Here is a 20,490-nt window from a genome sequence, read left to right as displayed (position 1 = left end):
GCCCCATTTCCTCCAACACAAGGGCTCCTGAGAATCACCTGCAGTGCAAATGGGCTCTAGAGGAACCAATGTATAGGAATTCATGAACAACCAAGGTAATGTCTCTCTCTCTGAAGAAGAGGTTTTGTTTCTCAGCGTCGTTTTAATGAAATAAAACATGTCAAAAAATACAAGTAGCTCAGATGAATCCCACAAGGAAAGCAGCCAATTTCCTCAAGAGTAAGGTGGAATTAAGGACTAGTACCAACCAGGAAGGCATTTGAGTTGCTTCTTCTGAAGTCTTAGTCCACATGAAGCATATATACAGAATACTGTATTCTCATATTTCATTTTGGTTTACCATCTGGAAATTAGTTTTATTCAGGTTGTAATGCAGTTATAACCAGCTCTGCACTTGACAGTTTCACTAGTAAACCACAAAGCAGGCCTAATTTATGCCAGCAGAAAATTGCACCTCTGCCAGCATAGCTTACTTCATCTCACGTGAGCCAGAGACGTCGGTACAAGCTGTTTCAGAAGGAGTGCAGTTTCACAAACAAATGGAAAACACAAACCAGCTCTTGTCTATCAACTGTGCTTGTCAGAAACCAACTCCCTTTGAAAGGATGGCTGGTGCATCTGGGTCTTCTGCATCCAACCTGACACGGATTTTTGGGTGCCATTTTAGAGTACTTCTCACCTGGTTTTCAGGAGAGCACAACAGCTCCCACTGACTCATGTTCAATTTTGGAAAGTTTGTGCTTCCAAGAATTAGCTTGACAATGTTTCTAGTGGAGGTTTGAACATGAAAAATTAATCTCTGCAGATAAAGTTTAAGTCAGAACTTTCAAACTGAGGCAGCATTAATTGTTGTTGAAATGTCTGTAAATTACAGTCAAAATAAGAATCCACTGTGGACATAAGTAAGCATTAAATGATGAGTTTACTACTGGCTATTGGTATCATACAAGCCATGTTTTCTGTAAAATATACAGCTCTTACAGCCTAAAAGTAATAAAAGGTCGGTGACATGAAACAGGAACAACTTTAACTTCAGAAAGTATAAATTTTGCTATTTAAAGAATCTCCTGATAAAGCAAATGCTGGAGAGAGTGTGATATGAAAACAGCCATTGTCCTATTTCCCTTTCAGAAGTGCTAACTCACAAACTGTCACCAGCTACACGTTTTCTTTGGTTTTGAAAAAACAGGAACATATTTTGAAATCAGTATCACTGCAATAACCTCTCTTTCAGCTCCTGACACCATCTCACACACCAGACATTTCAGCTCTATTTTAATGAGTGGTCTGGAGGAAGCAAAACATCCAGAGGACTTCAGGCTCCACTCAGAGATAAGAAATGCATCTGCAGTAAAATTATTGAAATGCTTATGTGGCTCTTTAATAGCATGTATCCCATCTTTATACAATTAGTTACTGTAATTTTTTTTAGTAGATTCTTTGAGAAGAGAGTGTTTAAAGGAAAGATGCTCCTGAGGTCACAAATTACTGCAAATTTATTGTTTTATAGAACCTAGGGGAAAATACAAGTATAATTTATCCTTGAAACATTAACTTAATTGTTAACACTTTAAAAGTATATGGAAAGCATTCTGAGCAATAAAGAGGAAAATAATATTCAAAACATTAAATAAATTGTTTCAACAAAGAAGTTTATGCAACTTGCTTTCTACCTTAATAAGAACTACAGATTGCCTTCTTTCCTTGTGCTACTCATGTATTTGAATAACAGGCTGAATTTGGCCACAAAGTGCTTTTTAACAGTATGCTTAAGTGCTCTGCTTACATTAATGCCTTCGGGCAAACAGTAAAGCCAAAAGCAAACCTGCCTTTCACTACCTGAGGTGCAGGTACTTCCAAAGCAGTTTAGTAGTGTGCTTGTACTAAAAAAACCCCAAACAAACATTCTGCTCCCAAAACAACCCCCAAGATACTTCACTAGCATCTACTTACCTGTCAGATTGGTTGCTGTTTCAGTTGCTATGACATACTTCCCATTCACGGGTGTAAATCAAATCCAAGATCCAGCCTGCCAGAGCCTGTTACCAGCTCACAGCTATGCAGTGACCAAGAGCACTTCAAGTGTTCATACCAAGTTGTTAACAGCCTCTTAACCTCTTCTCTTCTTCCCATCCAACCAAAATCATCTTTTAGCAACTCCTGATGTACAGGAAATACAGCAAACACCTACATAATTTCTCACTTGCTTCACTTTCCTTTCTCTATCCTCCTTCAACAAACTTTGGTCTTCCCCAGATAGAAATCACATTGATTGCAGGATTTAACTGTAAGCTACTTAAAGATTCAATGCACTCATTTAAGTTGTAAGCAATTAATTCTGCAACTATTAATTAAGCAGAATTCAACTGACAATGGAAATAACAAGAGATGAAGCCCAAGTTGGTAAGCGCAGCTGGGCCTTACGATGGTGACCTAGTCAGGAACAAACTGCGTCCAGAATGATCTTGCCGTGGTCAAGTATTTAAAACAGAAAATAAGATATAATGACCTTAGTGCAGAGAAAGAGGTGCTTCAATTCCCAGAGGAGTCGAGGGTGACTAGTTCAGCTCTAGACATCTGCTACTGTAGAGGCATGGAGGATTGATTTCACTTATCACTCCTTTGCTGCTCTGCTATTCAAATATTTGCAAAGCACCTACTTATGGGGAACTATTATGTAGTATGAACAACTTTTGGAGACCAAGGATAAAGACTGTTGATTCTCATACAAAATACATTTTACCTTGCAGAGAATATAAATACACACAAGCAAACAGCCAAGGGGACATGCAAAGGTGCTAAGAGAAAAAAACCACACCAGACACACAACAAGCAGAAGGCCTGTGAGCAGCTGCTCTTTTTGCAAGAACTAGACCTCTGCAAGAGCTCTGAACTATCAGTGATGCTCACTGCAGGCTGAGGAGGGGAAGAGAAAGAAGGAAGAAAAAAAAAATACAAAGCCTTAGTTTTGGTTTCTTAAACTTCATTTGATGAGACTTATAAATAAGCATGTGTCTTGTCAACACATTTCAACATGAAATATGCAGTGTTATTGACAGAAAATATTTCCCTGGCTCCAAGTCTGAATTATCCATCATTTACACTGTAACTAGTTTGAGATCTGTTCTCTTTTTAAATAAGTATATTATGTTTCCTGAATATTTTTTCTGATGTTTTTAAGTTGTATTTTGCAATTAGCCACAGATTATTACCTGTTTTTTAATAAAAGTATTCAGGGAAAAGGGAAAAAAAGTAAGGTAGGGAAAAGGAAGAAAAAAAAAAGTAATTACTTAAAATAATCTTTGACTAGAAAGAGCAACTAGCAAATACACTTATACCACCAAAAATTTAGTCTTTTCTGAAGTCTTAACCAGGCCAGATTTTCCACCTCATGCAGAGTGAGTCTAATTTTTTGATTAGTATATAACCATTAGCATATGTAATTTCCATGTGGAATCTTCCTATTTCATGCACTAATTTGCCCATACTTTCAACTGTAGAAAGACTCCTAAACACTTTAAATATAAAATCCTGGGTGCACTATTTGACCTATAATCACATCAACTTTGATTTTGTGAGATTTTTTAGTTAGGAAATCTAAGTTACTAAAAAGCAAGAGTGCTGCAATTCAAGGACAAACTGTGCTCTTCTAATCAGTCATTGCCCAAATAACATTTAATTATAGCCAAAGCATTGAGAAGTGGTTAATTAAATCAACTGGAGGTGCTTAACTATACTTCAGGAAAGAGCTGACAGGCCTTAGATCAACTCTTACAAAATGCAACACACCTTTATCCCAAGAGCACAGAGGCAAAAACCTGCTGCCACATTTAGCAATGTGGTGACGTACAGCACCCCAGAAAGCTTGTGCTAAAAATATCCACTTTTTCTTTTTCTGGAAAAACCAAAACACTCTCAACCTCCAGAAGCAGTAATCTGCCTTATCAGAAAAGGAAGACTGCAACAACAATAAAAGTCATAAAAACAGTTTCTACATGCAATACAAATAATTAACTGATTACAGGATGGATTGAGAGGACCAGAACAATCCCAGGAGGATGCTCTGTTCACAGTAGCCATTTACCTCCCAGTGTTAGAGCTCTAGTGAAGATCTCTGCCTTTGGGCAAAGCAGCATTTAAAGCCAAGCATCTTCATTTCCTTCTCCCCCTCCCTCAAACTGTGCTCTACAAGAAGCCTTAGACCAGGTGTGACAAATCTGCAGCTGCACACATAATCAAGTCAAGTTATTATGAGAAGAGTATAAAAGTTTACAGACACAAGAAAGATTCCTTGCAAACACTTTCAGCAGTCAGGAACGGGGACTCATCTCAATGGTGTCTTTCGTAAATGCATGTCAGGGTCTCTTCCAAAATAATATTTGTTTTCTGCTGAATCATCAGTAATAAAAAAAACCCCATAACAGATTAAACTAGTTTCACAGCAGGTTTTTGTGGGTAGCCTTCCTCTCACTCTGAAATGCCACACCAAGACATTGAATTTGAGATTAAACAAGCCAGAGCCTTTAAAACAGAAAGAACAAAACAATTCTTTTATCTAGAAGAGGGAAAAAAAGCCACCATTGTTTGCACAACAGAATGAATGCTGATGGCAATATTCAGTTTCAAGACAAACTAATACTGTATGGAACCTCCAAGGTAGGACAGATACCTTAAAGACAAGGCATTTGAAGTGCCTTTGACGGGAGTATTGAGCGTTTAGACAGATAAGCAGTGCTACAGAGACCTTCACTGTTTCTGACTTTGACATAACCACTGCTGTGAGTGTCTCAGCCAGTATGTAGGAGACTGGTGTCTCCTGACACCAAACATTATGCACAGACATCATACTATAAGCTGCTGCTTGACTTTGTATCCCAAAGGCTGTGGATCAAAAACATCTATGACGACGTCTGTGGAGCGGCCTCCCAAAGCCACTGAAATAAAAAGGTGAATCACACACTCAGTGTCTGCCTTCCCCATATCCAAAAGAATGAGGGCTAGGCTGCAGAATTGGAACTACAGTAACTTAAAGGAAATGCCCACTGATACTGACAGGTTAAGAGGAAGAGAAGCCAAGAGTTGTGTAGAAGGAATCTCTCTCCTTAATGAAGGAGAGAGAAACTCAGTGGTAAAAAGGAAGAAACAAAAAAGAGAACCTAGGCAACTCCCAAGGTATCAGCATGATGCTCAACCTAAACCAGCTATTTTTGGAATTACAAGTTGTTCTGGGCACATCACCTGCCCAACCATCTTTGTAGTTGTGCGTGTTTCTAAAATAAACAAACCAACAGAAGGTTACCTGGCTTCCATACACAGTGACTTGGAAGGGAAACAAAAGACTGAATAATAATTGGGTGAAATGGTAATTCTGCATTGTAAGTAAAGCACTGCAAGTTCATCAGTGTTATTCTTGTTCCAGTCTTTTCTGACCCAGATCTTGTTGTTGCAAGGAAGAGCTAAGTCAAAGAGCTAAGTCAGCTGCTTCCCGAATTAAACTTACCTGCTTTTTGTAAGCTGAACAACAACAATTGTAAAGCCTCGGTAAGAAGAAATGGCAAAAAGCCCTCAAAATGGTATTTCCTTTTTTACTGAAAACCACTTTTCATATGAATCCTAATGTCAAAGCAGTTTTTTGGTGGGGAGCTACAAAGAGCCTGACACCCTAGTGCATCCCACCCCATACCTCTCCCCTTGCTGAGCCACAGGAACAGCTACTGAGAGTCCTCCTGCTCCCTTCAGTGGTTAACTGGCTGAGATGGCTCATCACTGCACCACATCAGTGCCACAGCAGGACAGGGTGACACAGCACGATGGCAAGCAGCAAATTAAGCAAAATATTATATTGTTGTACAGTATTTCATCCTCAGCAGTGCCCAGCATGACCCTATGACAGTCCTTCTGTTCATTTGTGTCAAGTTATCAACTGGATCTAAGCAACTGGTGTCTTGCCTCAGACTGAAGGGGACATTGCCAGGAGATCAATGGGACATAAGTATGGCAGTCTTAATTGCTGGACCACAGATATAAATAAGCAAGTGACAGAGCATATATTCTGAAGCTCTAGAAATCGCCTGAGCTTTCCAAGCTTTCAAAGACTGAATAAAACAAATTCTCCTGGTATTATCCTATACTGCTAAGATAGCAGTAGGTTCTAGCATCAAGGTATCTTCAGTTAACCAAGAAATCCAGTGATGCTTTCCCCCGACGTTTAAAAAAACCCACAAAAAAACATTCAAGCCCCCAATAAAAAGCAGTGTTTGTAGTAAATCCACTCACCAGCCTGCTTAAACGGGGGCATTTACTGCTCACATGGAGTCTATAGTTCACTCAATTTTTACTTTACCTCTTTAAATAATTTCTGCTTATTTGAACAACAAAAATCCTTATGAACCATCATATTTATTGGTTGATATTACTATCATGTAGTAACTCTCATTGTACTACATACATACAGCCATAATAAATTACTAGTATTAGAAAAATCACATTTTTTCAAACTTATGTCTCACTGCCTGTTTGGAGACAGCTTTAACACCAAACAGTGTGAAACTGCACTCCCCAGTAGTAAGCTACCACTATTTCTCTGAAAAAAACAATTAAATCAGAGATTCTCATGAGACATTATGCATTTGATTACAGCACTCATCTTTCTGGAAGTTTAAAAATTAGTTTAAAAATACCTTGCCCCAACCTGAAAACATGAACATGCACTGAAAATCCCCCAGGTGGCTCAGATCCAATGGATCAATCCAAAGCACATCTTCAAGATTTGGAAACAAAAGGCAAGTTTTTCAAGTTTCCTGCAGCAGCACTTAAGGAAGCAAGCAGTAAAGCTGAGAACATAGATGCAAGTAATTTCAACCTTATCAGACCTGAAGTTTTACCTAGGTGTACACAGAGGCAATAGAACTCACACAGGTATATATTTAAATAGGCCCCACCTGCACATCAGTGAAACCCTGCCCAGTTAAAGCCTCAACCAGAATACAAAGCCCATCCCTGAAGCTATAAAGCTTGCAATTCTGGGAAGCATAGTACTCTGTGCTGCTCCTGCAGTAGCAACAGATGAGCCTGAGTAACACCACTCTGAGTATCTGTAACAGCATTAGAAGTCCCTAACCAAGTAAGGAGAGGTCTTGGAGCTGGATGCTATTTGCAGTGATGGTTAAACCTTAAAGCAAAAAGAACTAGGACAGAAACAGAAGGATTGAGTCTGCCTTCAACTACTGTTGTTTCATTATTTCAGCACATTAAAAAAACAGTAACACTCCCTCCAACTCAAGAACTTGAAACTATACCACAATTTTGTTCTCATGATAAATATTTGTCAGTACAGAAGAACTTTGAAAGGACTTGTTAGAATAGTCCACTCTAGTCTCACTTAATTCAGTTTTGTTTTGACTTTTCAACAGGAGTTTCTTATGTATAGAAATCACATTACATTACCTGAAGATCAATGAATAAGCTAGCATGAATTCAAGAGCAGCATTTTTTTCCCCAGAACTGCCAGAGAAGATAGCAAGATCACTTGTGCAAGTCTGCTGGAGCACACTGACACACACTCTGCCAATTCCTGACTTTCACGCATCCCTACTGTGCTTTTTGAGAACTACAGGGTGCTGAAGCAAAACATGTACTCTGATTGAACTAAAGGTTTATGGACTTTTCCATAAAAAGGAACAAATGCCAAGCCTTGCTAATTATCCCAAAGACTTCAAAGTAACAAAGATATATCTGAAATAGGAATAGTAAACTCACATCACAAAATACTCTTCCTCTGTCCTTGCAAATGCTAGGATTAGAGAAGAGGTAGTGCAGACCTGTACTCTGGCTATATTTTACTCAGTGCACACTTTCAAACCAGTGCCTGATAAACAGGAAACCAAACATCTAGAAAATCAGTATCTTACAGATTTTAATACATTGATTTTGAAGTGCAGTTGATGAGATTTTGAGCCAGCAATATAACAAAATACTGCAGACCTGTTTTTTGTCCTGTCTTACCAAGTAAGCATTAAATACAATAAAGAGAGCTTCTAGAACTCCCTCACACACTTTCTGGTTGGTAAGGAAACTAGACACACCAAACATAAGAAGCTGACTGTTCATTACATGAATCATTTGTTCTACAGGGAGCAAATTCCTTTATTCCTTCCTGAAGCCCATCACCACTGCAGTTTGGTATCCCAGGCTTTGCAGAGCTCCTCCAGTCCCACCTCTTTGGTTGAGCTCCCAGCGAGCACAACAGCTCAGGGCAGCAGTTGCCACTCCAGTTGTGGGCTATTGGTCTGACTGATGTTTTTATTTCAGAGGAGAAAGCACTGCTTTCCAAACCGCCAGGCTGACTAGAGACGAGATTCCCTTTCCTCCTACAGTGGTGATGACAAGGAAAATGCGGGGCCTGTGCAGCTCCTGTGAGGCTGGGGATGAGGACAGTTTTGGGAGAGTAACTCCCACACCACCGAGCACTGCAAGCTGCTGGAATTGTTTTGGAACAGTCAGGACCACTGCCACCTGCCTTGCCACTGTCTTACAGCTTGCCTCGGTACAAGAAGAAAGTGAATCATGACAAGGACAGTGACAGTATCCAGAAATTACTTTAAGGATGCAGTGACTTTTTTTCAAAGCATCAGAGATGACCGTGGGCTAAGAGAAGCAGACTATGCCACTCTGATCAGCTACTGTAGGATGCCAGAACGAAAAGGAGCATTTTTCTTCCCTTCTGCACAACCCGGAGCTGTAGAGATCACACAGTACCACAAGAATCTCTGCTCTGTTTCAAGCCAGCTATCATCAGCTGACGGCACGGCAGAAATCAAAGGATCCATTTAATTGCTAACCACTTGTTGTCAGATCAGCTGTAGATGCTTCTCTGACAAGGGTGCATGTAATTTAAAAGAGAAAGATACCACAACAGGAATGACTTGATATTTCATAGTAAGATGATGGTGCTCGTGTACGATTTTTTCATTGATACTACACAATTTGTTATTTTTGATACATCCTTCAGCCCATAAGAACAGAGTTCTATTTTGTTTGCTTTGGTGCTTGATCAAACCATCACACATTGCAAACACTTCCATGGAAAAATGCAGAATATCACAGAAGCCTTGCCTATTTTTCTTTGAAAGTTTACAGCTCAGTAGCAGCTTACCGCAGCATTCACACTCCAGTATTCCACCTTTTGTCCTTAGAATCTCCACTTATGTTCTGCAAGCAGATAACTCAAGCAATCTCTTTACTGGTTATTTGTATCATATGAAGAAACCAACTTTTACAGACTGTGATACAAGTGTATGGAAGAGTAGCAGTAGCAACAAGAAACCAATAGGCTTGAAACTCTTGAGGTCTAGCTGCAGTGAATTAAAAACACCATGTTATCCCAGTTGTATCTTAAAAGGTGAGGAAGGTGTAAGTAATCAAGTCTCAAGCAATGAACACCTCCTGCTGAAACAGAGACTACTACTACTGACTGAGGGTCTTCTCCAAAAAGCAAATTCACTCCTAAAACATCTACTGCTGGTCAGGGGAACAATATCCTTTGTCATTTACACCCTCTTTTTCAACATACATTATTATTTTCAGCAAAACTTCAGAAAAACAGATTAACATACTGATATTTTTCTCCAGATGTCACACAAAAAGAAAAACTATTAAATGCTTCACCGCTAAAACTTCATAAGTAAGGAGAAAGCAGCACAAATAACACCATTACTGAGACATACCACTCAGTTAACTAATGTTTTTAAACCCTAAGGAAATAGTAGAAGTGGAAATAGAGTGCTGTTTCTAGCACCAAGAGAGCTACATAGCAAGTTTTTCTTAGGTGTTCACTAACCAATCTCCAAGATGCTCAAAAAAATTAAAAACACCTTATCATTTGTCTAATTCAGAAGTAGTCCCAACCAGATATCAGAAAATTAACATTCCCTTTATTCTTTTTTTTTTAAATTATAACAGATATTTAGGATAGAGAGCATAAATGCAACCCATGACTAAGATAGCAAACTGACCTGCTCTCTAGGGTACATCAGATGAGGACAGACTATTTGATTAAGGAAAGCCTCAGCAGCAAGTTTCTCAGCTGGTAACAGCTCATTCTTTTCTTTCTAGAGGTGTTTTGAAGGACTAAGGAGCCAGTGAGATCCCCTGTAGCACAAACCTGGAGTCTTCCACTGAAATGCCCTGCACATTGTCACGTCTGCATCAATTCCTACCGCAGGAGCCCCTGCTATTTACTTCAGAAACATGTTATCCTGAAGACAGTATCCAATTCTCTGAGTAAGCCATAACTGATATTCCATTCCATTTCCATTAGACTTCAAGTCTCTACAAGTTATTTAACCCTGAATTTCATATTCCCTATGTTTTTAAGTTTCCACAAAAACTTGTGAACAAAGCACTATAATCTAAAAACCAAATAACTTACTGATAAAGGTTATGCTACAGCTGGCTCACTGTTTCCTCTGGGGCCTCAATATTTAGGGTTTAAAACGAGATTTCAGCGGAAACTGTCAGTTTGATTTCTTTCATTAAAACATCAATTGCCTCTTTATACAAGGATGTTTTTTCATTGCAGGAGGATCTGTACTAGCCATTCCCATCTCGGGAGGAACATGGTGTCATTAATTGTCACACAGTGCTCTGAGGCTGCATAAACACTGCCAGGCTTGGCCAGTTTTTGCTCTTTTCTCAGTCAATATAGAGGCAACTGAAAGATCTAGACTAATTTATGTGTAAAAATATTTAAGTGTCGGTCTGTAAACTGTATTTCTTCTAATTTTCCTGTCACAAAAAAGATGCTTTTCTAAACATTCATCACTTGCAAAAAGCATTTAAAAAGAGAAGCATGATAAAGTTGTTACAACTGTTATTTATGATGCATTTAAAAGTCTAGTAATAGTATTTTAGTTGAAATAGTAAGGAAAATGTGAAGATCAAATTCCTTTTAATAGTTCAAAGGCATGCATTATGAACAGTCAGTAACAAAATTAGATTGAAATGTTTTAACGGCAACCATACAGAATTGTAATCCTCCAGTCCAAAATGGCAAATTCCGGAGTAAAGTGATTATAATCCTTAGTAGAACCATGGTACAGTCTGACTTTTTCTACTGACAGAGAACACCCCCAGCCCCACAATCCAGTCTTGTCAGTTTGGATGCCATCACATGAACTACCCTGCATGGACAAGAATTTGCAGTAAAACTTGGCTAAGAAAGTAAGAGAGACTATGCTGCTTGCTGTCAAGATGCAAAATTTCTCTTCAGAAATATCTTTGTGGGTTCTAATGCTTGTGGATTAAGATGTACAGCTGATGGCAACTGAAGATACCAGACCCACCCCAGACTAAGCAGTTTGTACCAGATCCTTCCCTGAGATTAAGTGGCTGAACTCCAGCTTGAGCAGCAGCATGAGGACCTGGGCAGCAGCAGTCCTGCAGCACAAGCACAAACCCTGCTTCACCTGCAGACCAAACACCTCTAAACTGGTAACCACTGCAAGAGTGGGAATTCTCCTTGAACTGAGGGAGCAGTTTAAGCCCGATGCAGTTGATAAACCAGCCCTGTAGTCTTTCAGGCTTTTAAATAAAAATGTAATATTAACGTGAGGAAACGAAAAGTGAAACTTTCACTGGGTTGTAGAGAACAATGGCTGACGGTCTTGTTAGAGAATTTTGGATTGCATTTTTCTTCTCATTGCTTGATCATGGTGGTGATAAGCAAGTAAGAATTATCTATGTTCAACCATGAATAATTTGCTACATTCATAAACCATCTTTACATACTTACATAGTAATATGAATATCTTTGGTTTCACAGAAGTATTAAATACTATTAAGTCTTTGCTTTCAGCAAGAAAAAAATGGTTATTTCCTAGAATGAGGTGCAGCTTTCCTTTCTCCCTGTCCTTACATTTGGCCATAGAGTGTCTTGCAAATGCAGATCCTCAGATAGTGTTTGCTCACTGTCTATGAAGAACCCCCTATTCTCCTCCACAAGTCAGAGCATTTTTTTTTTCCTCTGGAGTTGGAGGTTTTGCAAGTTCCAGTATCCACTTTAATTAGTTCCCAGTTTAATGTGGTAGCTTCACATGGCAGTACATCTGGCATATCTCTACGATGCCCCTTGGCATTCCTCACTGCTCTCAGCAGCCTATGAGGGCAGAAGGACACCACTTCAAGAACTCACAGAGCCCTCCAATGTTTTACTGCAAATCGTTCTCCAGAAATCCTTTAGAGCCAACATACTCAGGCAACAACTTCGGCGCTCTTAATCTCAGTCTTATCCTCAGTTTTTCATCAGAAGTGCTGGCAAGACAAATGTTTAGGATTCACCAGGAGCACTAGGATAGTCCGTTCCTAGATAAGGACGGCAGAGCAAGCGCTCCTTCGCCATGGTAAACACTATCAGCATGACAAGAAATCTCAAATTTAAGATTATTTCCTTTTTTTGTATAATAAATGCTACAGAGTTCTTAGCTAACCTCCTGTATATCTACCTACCTCCCTGAAGAAAGCTGGATTTTAAGCAAAGATACCTGATACTGTATTGCTTCTCCAAGTCCAGGGATCTTTCAACCCGTTTTTAACAAACTTCAAGCTCCCTAACAACTTCAGAGGTCAAAAATAGTAAAGTAAAATAGCAGCAAGGTAAATATTTATCTTCCAGAAAGCTATTGCAGGGGAATTCACACCACGCAGCCCAGTACAGGACTACAGGAAGAATAAAATAAAAGGAAAAGCAAGTTGATTTTACACCTTCACACTTTCAGATTTCACTCGCTCTCACTCCCACATAATCCAAAGTACTAAGATGCTGTTTCCACCACAAGTTTTGACAGAAAGAAAACAACTAGTCTTGAAATTTTTGAGGTCCCCAACTGGTGATAAAAAAAAGAATTTTAGGCCTTTTTTTCCCTGTATTCTTTCGGAGTCACTGATTAATATTGGGTGGTCCTTTGTCTCAAAATCACAAATTTCAGTCTCAGTGAGCATTAGGTCAGGCTATCTGTCCATGATCAGGTTTTCCTTCCCAGGTAAGAGGAATGGGCATCCTTTCTAGCCTTTTGGTCTTGACAAAACCGGCACATTCCTCACATTTAACAGCTGACCTTAGTTATCAACACAGGCCACATTGTTAACCCTTTTTTCTGCAGTTTTCTAAGACCCTTACTATGCACACTTCTATTCATATTTCATTTGGATCAATCCTAATGTCTTTCACAAAACTTCAATTCCATAATTTTTTCAAATGCCCACAGAGTTCATGCCTACATAAGCTTAAAGGATTAAGTTTCCAAGAGATCTTCAGGCTTTTCTGTGGTCTAGTTCTGATTCAGAAAAGGCACAGAAAACACAATACATCTTGTTCTTTCTCCTTTTGACTCTGCACGTAAATGCCCAATAGTGTATTAGCACTATTTCAAGCTGAAAAACATGGTTGGGATGTCACAACTAACCACTCGTAGCCTTGAAGCTTGTTGTTCAGTAATAAAACAGTAAGAGGTCAAAGGAAGAGCCTGTTTCAGAACAGAAGACTACTGTTGGATGAAACAGAATGGGTATAACATGAAGGGATGCATCACCCACGTCAAAAGCCCCTTGATTTATAGAATACATACTAATCTTAATGCCTGAGCTTTAACTATTGTTTTAATTTACCAGTGACTACATATACTTTCCACTGTATTAATTCTATTTTTTTTATGTTTCGCCGAGTAGTAAGGTATGTGCAAGCACACTTGTAAACTTGTAGGACACACAAAAATGAAAGACTTCCTTGGCTTTTTAGAATATTAGAAAATAGCAGTGGAAAATTGCTCACCATAAAGTAGCTTTTTAATTCAGAATTTTTATAGCTTACTGAAAAACAGCTTTAAAATGAAAACCAGCTCATGATAACTGCCTGAACAGTCTTGACTAGTGGCTTTAGCAAAGCTGCTTTTTACAAGCTTTCTGCGCTTTTCTACCCAACCTGGTTACTTTTAATCACTTTCTTTCAAGACTTTGGAGGCAGCATATTTCACTCTTATACCTCAGTTTTATTCACACATGGAGCAAGAAAAGAAAAATCTTCAAATTTACAATTACCAAGTGAAATAAGTTTAAATAAAAAAACCTCTTAACACCTAAAAATAGACCTCTGCCAGACAAAGCTAATTTTAGCAATCTGAAGTTTGAATCAAGGTACTTGCTGTACATGAGCTTTTACTCCAGTTTAGCAGTCTGATCTTTAAAATCTGAAAAAAAGCATACAATGCTTTAAAATTTCAACTACTATAGCACTACTGGCACTACCACTTTCAGCTTTAGAAAAAGACCGATATTGTTGCCTTTTGAACAAATTAAACACAAAAAAAAACCCTATTCAAAATGCAGTTTTGACCTTATTGTATAAGAGATGACTGCTTGCCTGAGTAACTTATTGGGGCAAAGGCATTAAGATGATACCTTCATTGGCACCTCCTTGTAAAGTTATTTTTAAAACCCTAGACAAAAGCTCTTTTTTTTTATTATTGTTATTCTTCAATTGTACTTTTCACCTCTTGAAGTACTAGGACAAATTCCTGTGTCTAGGTGGGGAGCTCTGGTGAGCACTAGGCTTGAGGAGGAGAGCCCACCTTCCCAAGGGAGATGGGAGCTACAGGGCATGTACCTTCACATTTCTGCTTTAATCAAAGCCAACACACACTCAAACCACACTTTGCTTTTCAGTCCAAACTCTGTGTCCCAACAAAGCTGCTGATAGTCTATTTGGCAGCAGAGTCAGAGCTGGGATGAGAAGGGAGTACCAGAAATAATTTTTACATTGAGTTGGGAGAAGAATCAAGTCCCTTGTGTCCACTTGCTGATGGCTTTGGGGACAGAGTGAGAATCAGAACTCCATTAGGATCAGTTAGTCTTATTGATTAAAATGGAAACTAGATAAAGCCTTAGATATCTGATTTTACAACAATGCTTTTCTACTGTGCTTCCATCAAAGCATGGGTTGTCCCACCAGGAAGCCATGGTACACCTTCTCAGAGTCACTTTTTCTGTCATTTCAGTTCTTACTGTATTTATCTCCAGTAATGGCCAATGCATGTCAAATGAGACTATAAATGCATAAGAGAAAATAAGCCATATTTATGCTCTTACCAGGCTCTTCATTGTCCTCAAAAATGATTTTTTGAGATTTTTTACATGTTCAAGAACATTTCTTGAATATTAAAGGCTCAGACTCTACTGCTGCACTTTAAAGCTGATGGTGACCATTGCCAGGAGAGCTGGCAATCAAGTGACCATACGCCTTCTGCCAAAACACACCCATGGCACATCCTGGGCAAAACAAAAACCATTGTCTGCTGCAGTTTATTCCACTGTTGTTTTGCCACGAGGACTTAGCATACCATCTGTTTTGTGAATTCATCTCTTGATAGGTATCTAAAATGGTATAGTTACAAGAGGTTAAAAGGGTTACTGTCTTCAAAAAGATACCCTCTTCTTTCCCAACAAGAAAAGAAAATTGCATCTACTACTCCAAAGATCTAAAGAAAAAACATAGTAGCTTCATATACTATAAATAAAATCCTTACTTGCTACAGTTACATACAAAAATCCAGTACTACTGAATGTTACGGTGCAACAACATTGGTTTGAAGTTAGTAACTCCTGCTCATTTATAAAAAGTATTATCAGAAAGCTCCAGTCTCTAGGATCATTGCTGGCTGTTCCTATATAAGAGCAAAGTTAATGTCTAGTCCACATGCTTGCAGAAAGAAGCCCATGTGGATAACCCACAGAAGTCGGAAGCTAAAACAATCACTGAATAAGTTTTATTTTTTGTAATTTTCCCCCATTTCACATTTTCCAGACAGAGCAAAGCAGTGGACACTGCTTTGTAGGTAGTGGAGACAAACTGAATTTATACCCTGGAACAATCTCCTGCTAAATTTTAAAGGAGCACTTTATAAAAAAACAGTCTTTTAATTTTCAAATAGCTTCTTTTAGCTTTTACAACTCAGTCTCTCCACCAGGAAAAAGCCTGAGCCCATCTTTGCCTGGTGCATTCAATAACCAGCTGGATATAGCAGGATTAATTCTGACTCTCAAAACAACACTACTGTGTTGTAGTTTTAGAGGAAAGGATGTCAGGAAGGAAAAAAAAGTCACATCCCATTCCCTCTCCAGCTTCATCTGGTATCAGTCAGATTTCTCCAAATCACCCTTTAGAAATATGGTATTGGGGGCAATTGGGATTTTTTGTAAAAAGGGGGAAGAAGAAATGAAAGGCAGGAGAAAGGTAGTAAGTGGGTGGTTTGTTGCTTGTCTCCTTTAAAAAGAGCTGCCCAACCATTCTGCTGGATGGATTAGATGAGACCTTTTAATGTATTTTCTCATGACATATGTTTAAAATCCCTACAGTATGGACACGAGAATCTAGATGTTTACAAATATATTTAATGCACTCTCAAAAAACTGAAAGAAACTATGTGAGTGCTTCATCCATCTGGAAAATGGAATGGGCACACTGCGACAGGTCTGTGGCATGGAGGGCAGAGCCCACTTGGAGAAAAGAGCTTCTCCTTTACCTGAGAAGAGGCTCACCTGCTTCTGACTATGTGCACTTTAAGAAAGTTCCAAGACATTACAAATCTCTTAAATTTCCTTTTATTTTTGATGTTTCTATTGTTTGCTTTTCCCCTCTAGACAAGGCAGAGTTATTTTTCATTCTGGGGGGCACTGACAGCCGTTACTGATGAATTCAGGCTGCAAAATGTTACAGGGAAATTTTAATTCAACAAAAACTCAATTTTGATACTTATGAAAAGATTCCTGAGAGTATTTGCAGACATAGTATCAGGCTTAAAACTTGTAATTGCACATGTCTTTGTACTTGTGTCAGGGCCACAGAAGACAGGAACATAACTTGCTTTAGTATCAGGAACTTAGTTTTGAAGTTTTTTCTAAAAATTTGCTGGTGTGATTAAATTTAAGACTAATTTGACCTCTCTCATTCACTGCAACAGATGTTTTCAACACACAACAGTTTGAAACAGGTGTATTTCTCCACATCCCTTCTGGCCCCTGCACACAGTAACTAACAGCTGAAGACATACACGAAATCCTGAAGAATGCAAGAAGAGCTCTCTTTTTCCTTAAACTAAAATTCATTTACACTTTTAAGCTCAACATTTTTCCTTAGTACAAAAATACTTGCTCCTTATTGAGGTCAGTTCTGCTGGGGAATCGGTCTTGCAGTATCTTCTCCCATGTGCTTTAGCCACCACCCAGTGAGTGTATTCTACTCAATCCAGCACTGTTAAATAAAATTCAGCTCATGTTCCTTCTTTCTAGAGAAGTCATCAGATGAGACCGTAGACACAAACTACTCCATTCTCTTGGTTATGATAAATAAACCTGTGCTAGATTGTTCTTCAAGCATCAGAATTAAGTCAAACACAGGAGTTCAATACACTTTTCAGAGACGATAGTAATGACTGGACCAACTTTGCCAAGATCAGAGTCCAGAAAAACAGAGCTGGTATCTCTTCTACCAGATATTGGTAACCTGGTAGATTTTTTAGCACCTTTTAAAGGTATTGCTAGAATTTGAGACCAGACATCTATTTTTAAAGACTACTCTACTTTCTTGCTCTTTCTGCATAGATGCAAGAGATAGAGGCAAGCAGAAAATAAAACAACCTTCTATGTGTGAAAATGATTATAAGGACCTAATGTTACTGGATCTAACAAGATGCATCAGCATATGAGTAAATTACAGGAACTGTAGTCCAAGTTCTTTTATATACTTTGAAGCCTTACAGCAATTTAGATCAAAGAGCAGAAACGTTATCAGCTAACAGCACAACACATCAGACCTGTGTGAGGCAAAGGTGTTGTACGACCAGAAGCGCCTTGGAATATGCATTAAGGTTCCAGACAAAAGGATGAGACTCTGATGACCCTAAAACATGCTAAATATCCTCAAATGACTCTAAAACACACTCTAAATACCCTTTAAATCAAACTACAGATTACAAGTCAACAACACAGACAGTATTTTTTCAGTACCACAAAACGGAACAGTTTTGAATGTTTCAATAACACATTGTGATGCTGCTTCATCAAGGAACAGAACCAATGCTGTCCACATCCATGAAGCCTGATGATAAGAAGCTTGCAGATTCAACTGTTTAAATCCCAAATAAAATAGTAAGTGAGAAGAAACACACAAAAAAGGGGAGAAGCTATCACATTGAGAAAAACATAGGTACATTTTTATCCTCTATCAGGCACAACAATTAGATTGACAGGCTACTGAGAATACATGGAAGCTTATTTATAACCAAGACTGCATATAGTCATATCAACAAGATTTAAGAGGTTTTATATCAAATTATGTCTCACTTTCAACTATATTAATTACTAGTTTTTTCAAGTCACCTTTTCCTGTAAGCTCCGTCTAAGCAATTTAAATTATAATCTTACAGAGCACATGAGATCTGCTTTATAAGTGGGCAAGGGAATCTGATCACAAACTATCCGGAAACTACAAGTCCACCAGAACATAATGAACACAAGGCATTTAAATTTCATGTTGTCATATGAAAGCCTTTTTTTAAATTACAATATTCATCTGAACAAGAAAAAAACCCCTTTCACATTAACAAGGACACTGAACAGAAAGCCTTTACACACCATGGAGAGAAGTAGGTAAGTAGTCATTAATTGATTTCCTTTAATGCTCTGATGCTTTGTCATAAAGTCATGTTAGTAACTGCTTAGATCCTGTTAAAGCCAAAGTAAAAGCATCAAAGCAATTTTACTATTCTTGTTAGACACTGTAAAGAGATTGCATAGTTTTCACCTCTGACCGCTCATTGTAGTTCCTTTCTTTCACTTCATCATTACATTTTTTCATTAAGACTCAAACAGAACAAGGGGCAACCTCAGACTTTGATAAAAGGTCACGTCTCATAATTTTGTATTTTATTCATCTCCTAAAAGTTGTATGAAAAATTAAAATTACAGCTCATTCTTATATCTCAACACAAAGTAAATAATGATATTGCCCCCCATGCAAGACCAGATTTTAGTTATGTTTACAAAAATGGTACATGGTGAAACTAACACAGCACAAATACATACATGGCAAAGGAAGCCAGTGGTCATGGAAGCAGGCACTGCTGCTCCTGGATGATGCAGCAGTGAGGTGAAGTCTTGAAACCCATCAACTGTAAAAATCCTGTGTTTAAAAAAGCTATTTAACCAAGCTGCCAGCTACATGATTTAAATAAAGAAAGCAATCTTTAATGAAGCAATCTTTAATTTTAGCTGACATGGTGTGTTGAGGACAAGGGCAAGATTTACTTCTTATAATCAACTCTTCAGCAGAGCTTTCCCTCCATCTGTCCCTTTAGAAGGGTCATCTGTTCAATTATTCAGATGTGGAACTGAAAGCACCAAGAGTAGATGGTGAAGCAGAGACTAAACACCGGTCTTGATTATCAGCTACCTTGCTCCCAGTGATGAGCTTTTTGTATAGTGTCTAACATAAAATTCATTGAACTCCTACAGCTTAAACTGGGGAAGAGAACATTAGGCTTGATCAAAAGAGCATTCCCATGTAAACTTGTAAAAGCAACTACAAATCACAACACTTCTCAAACAGTAGTATTTTTCTTTGGATTTTAATAACAAATATGAAACACGTAACCAAACTTGAACTAATCAGCTAAGAAAGGCTTTACAGTAAGCAAAAGAAACATTAAAAACAAAGGCAGCCTTATTTTGGATTGGTTTCAAATTCACTACAGTAAAATCATTAGAATCCAGTTAAGTTTCTAGTGTGGTATGTTTAAGAATGAACATAGAAAATACACATTATTTTTGAACTGGAGGAGCAGCAATAGATTGTCATTGACAAAGTAGATGACTATGACCTTGACAGTTTAAAATTCAGTTCTTCTCTTCCAACGTAGACAGCAAGTCTATTGTACATCACAACAATTTGTGCTTAAAGATGAAATAAAGATTGTTATTTTTTTATCTTATGAAGTCTCAAATTTGCTGCATGAAGAACCACTTGGTGGTTTTGAACACAACTTCTACATCTTTCATGGAAAAAGGCAGAAATCACTTCCTGCCCAGTCCTCACTTTAACTTATAACATTTGAGACTTCAGATCTCCTTCCTGACAACTCTTGATGCTTAGTCAAGTATCTACACCAAAGCTGTTTTGTATTTTTCATCATCCTTCACGCCCTAAACCGAGCTTTAAGCTCTACTAAACCTTTTAGCAGGAGGAGACGATACAAAGTATTCAAAACGCTGATTTACAAACTGGATTTACACAGTAACACAGCATCCTTTTCTACTTTGTATTCCTCTTCTGGTAACTGACAATTGCTTGTTTGACACCTACTAAACAATAACAGCATTAAGACCTTGCTCCTGCACAGTTGTGGCCAGTTTAGCATCCACCACTATAAGTAAAACTGGGGCTGT

The 20,490-nt window shown here is 38.4% G+C and overlaps 1 protein-coding gene across 3 annotated transcripts in view; it reads right to left on the bottom strand.

Annotated features, from left to right (window-relative positions):
* Positions 1–20,490, bottom strand: part of PIP4K2A (phosphatidylinositol-5-phosphate 4-kinase type 2 alpha) — a 111,153-nt gene that overhangs the window by 69,355 nt on the left and 21,308 nt on the right. Inside the window, exon 1 of one of the 3 annotated variants that reach the window (XM_038163063.1) lies at positions 1,954–19,280. The exons of the other annotated variants lie outside the window; for them this stretch is intronic. The gene's annotated coding sequence lies outside the window, so the exon portion shown is untranslated. Of the gene's footprint in view, positions 1–1,953; positions 19,281–20,490 lie in introns of those variants that run through there. 3 annotated transcript variants of the gene reach the window in all.

This window comes from Motacilla alba, chromosome 2 (genome assembly GCF_015832195.1).
Source record: "Motacilla alba alba isolate MOTALB_02 chromosome 2, Motacilla_alba_V1.0_pri, whole genome shotgun sequence".
NCBI lineage: Eukaryota > Metazoa > Chordata > Aves > Passeriformes > Motacillidae > Motacilla > Motacilla alba.
The sequence above is the reverse complement of the archived record's forward strand: the minus strand, read 5'-3'. Positions and strand labels throughout refer to the sequence as shown.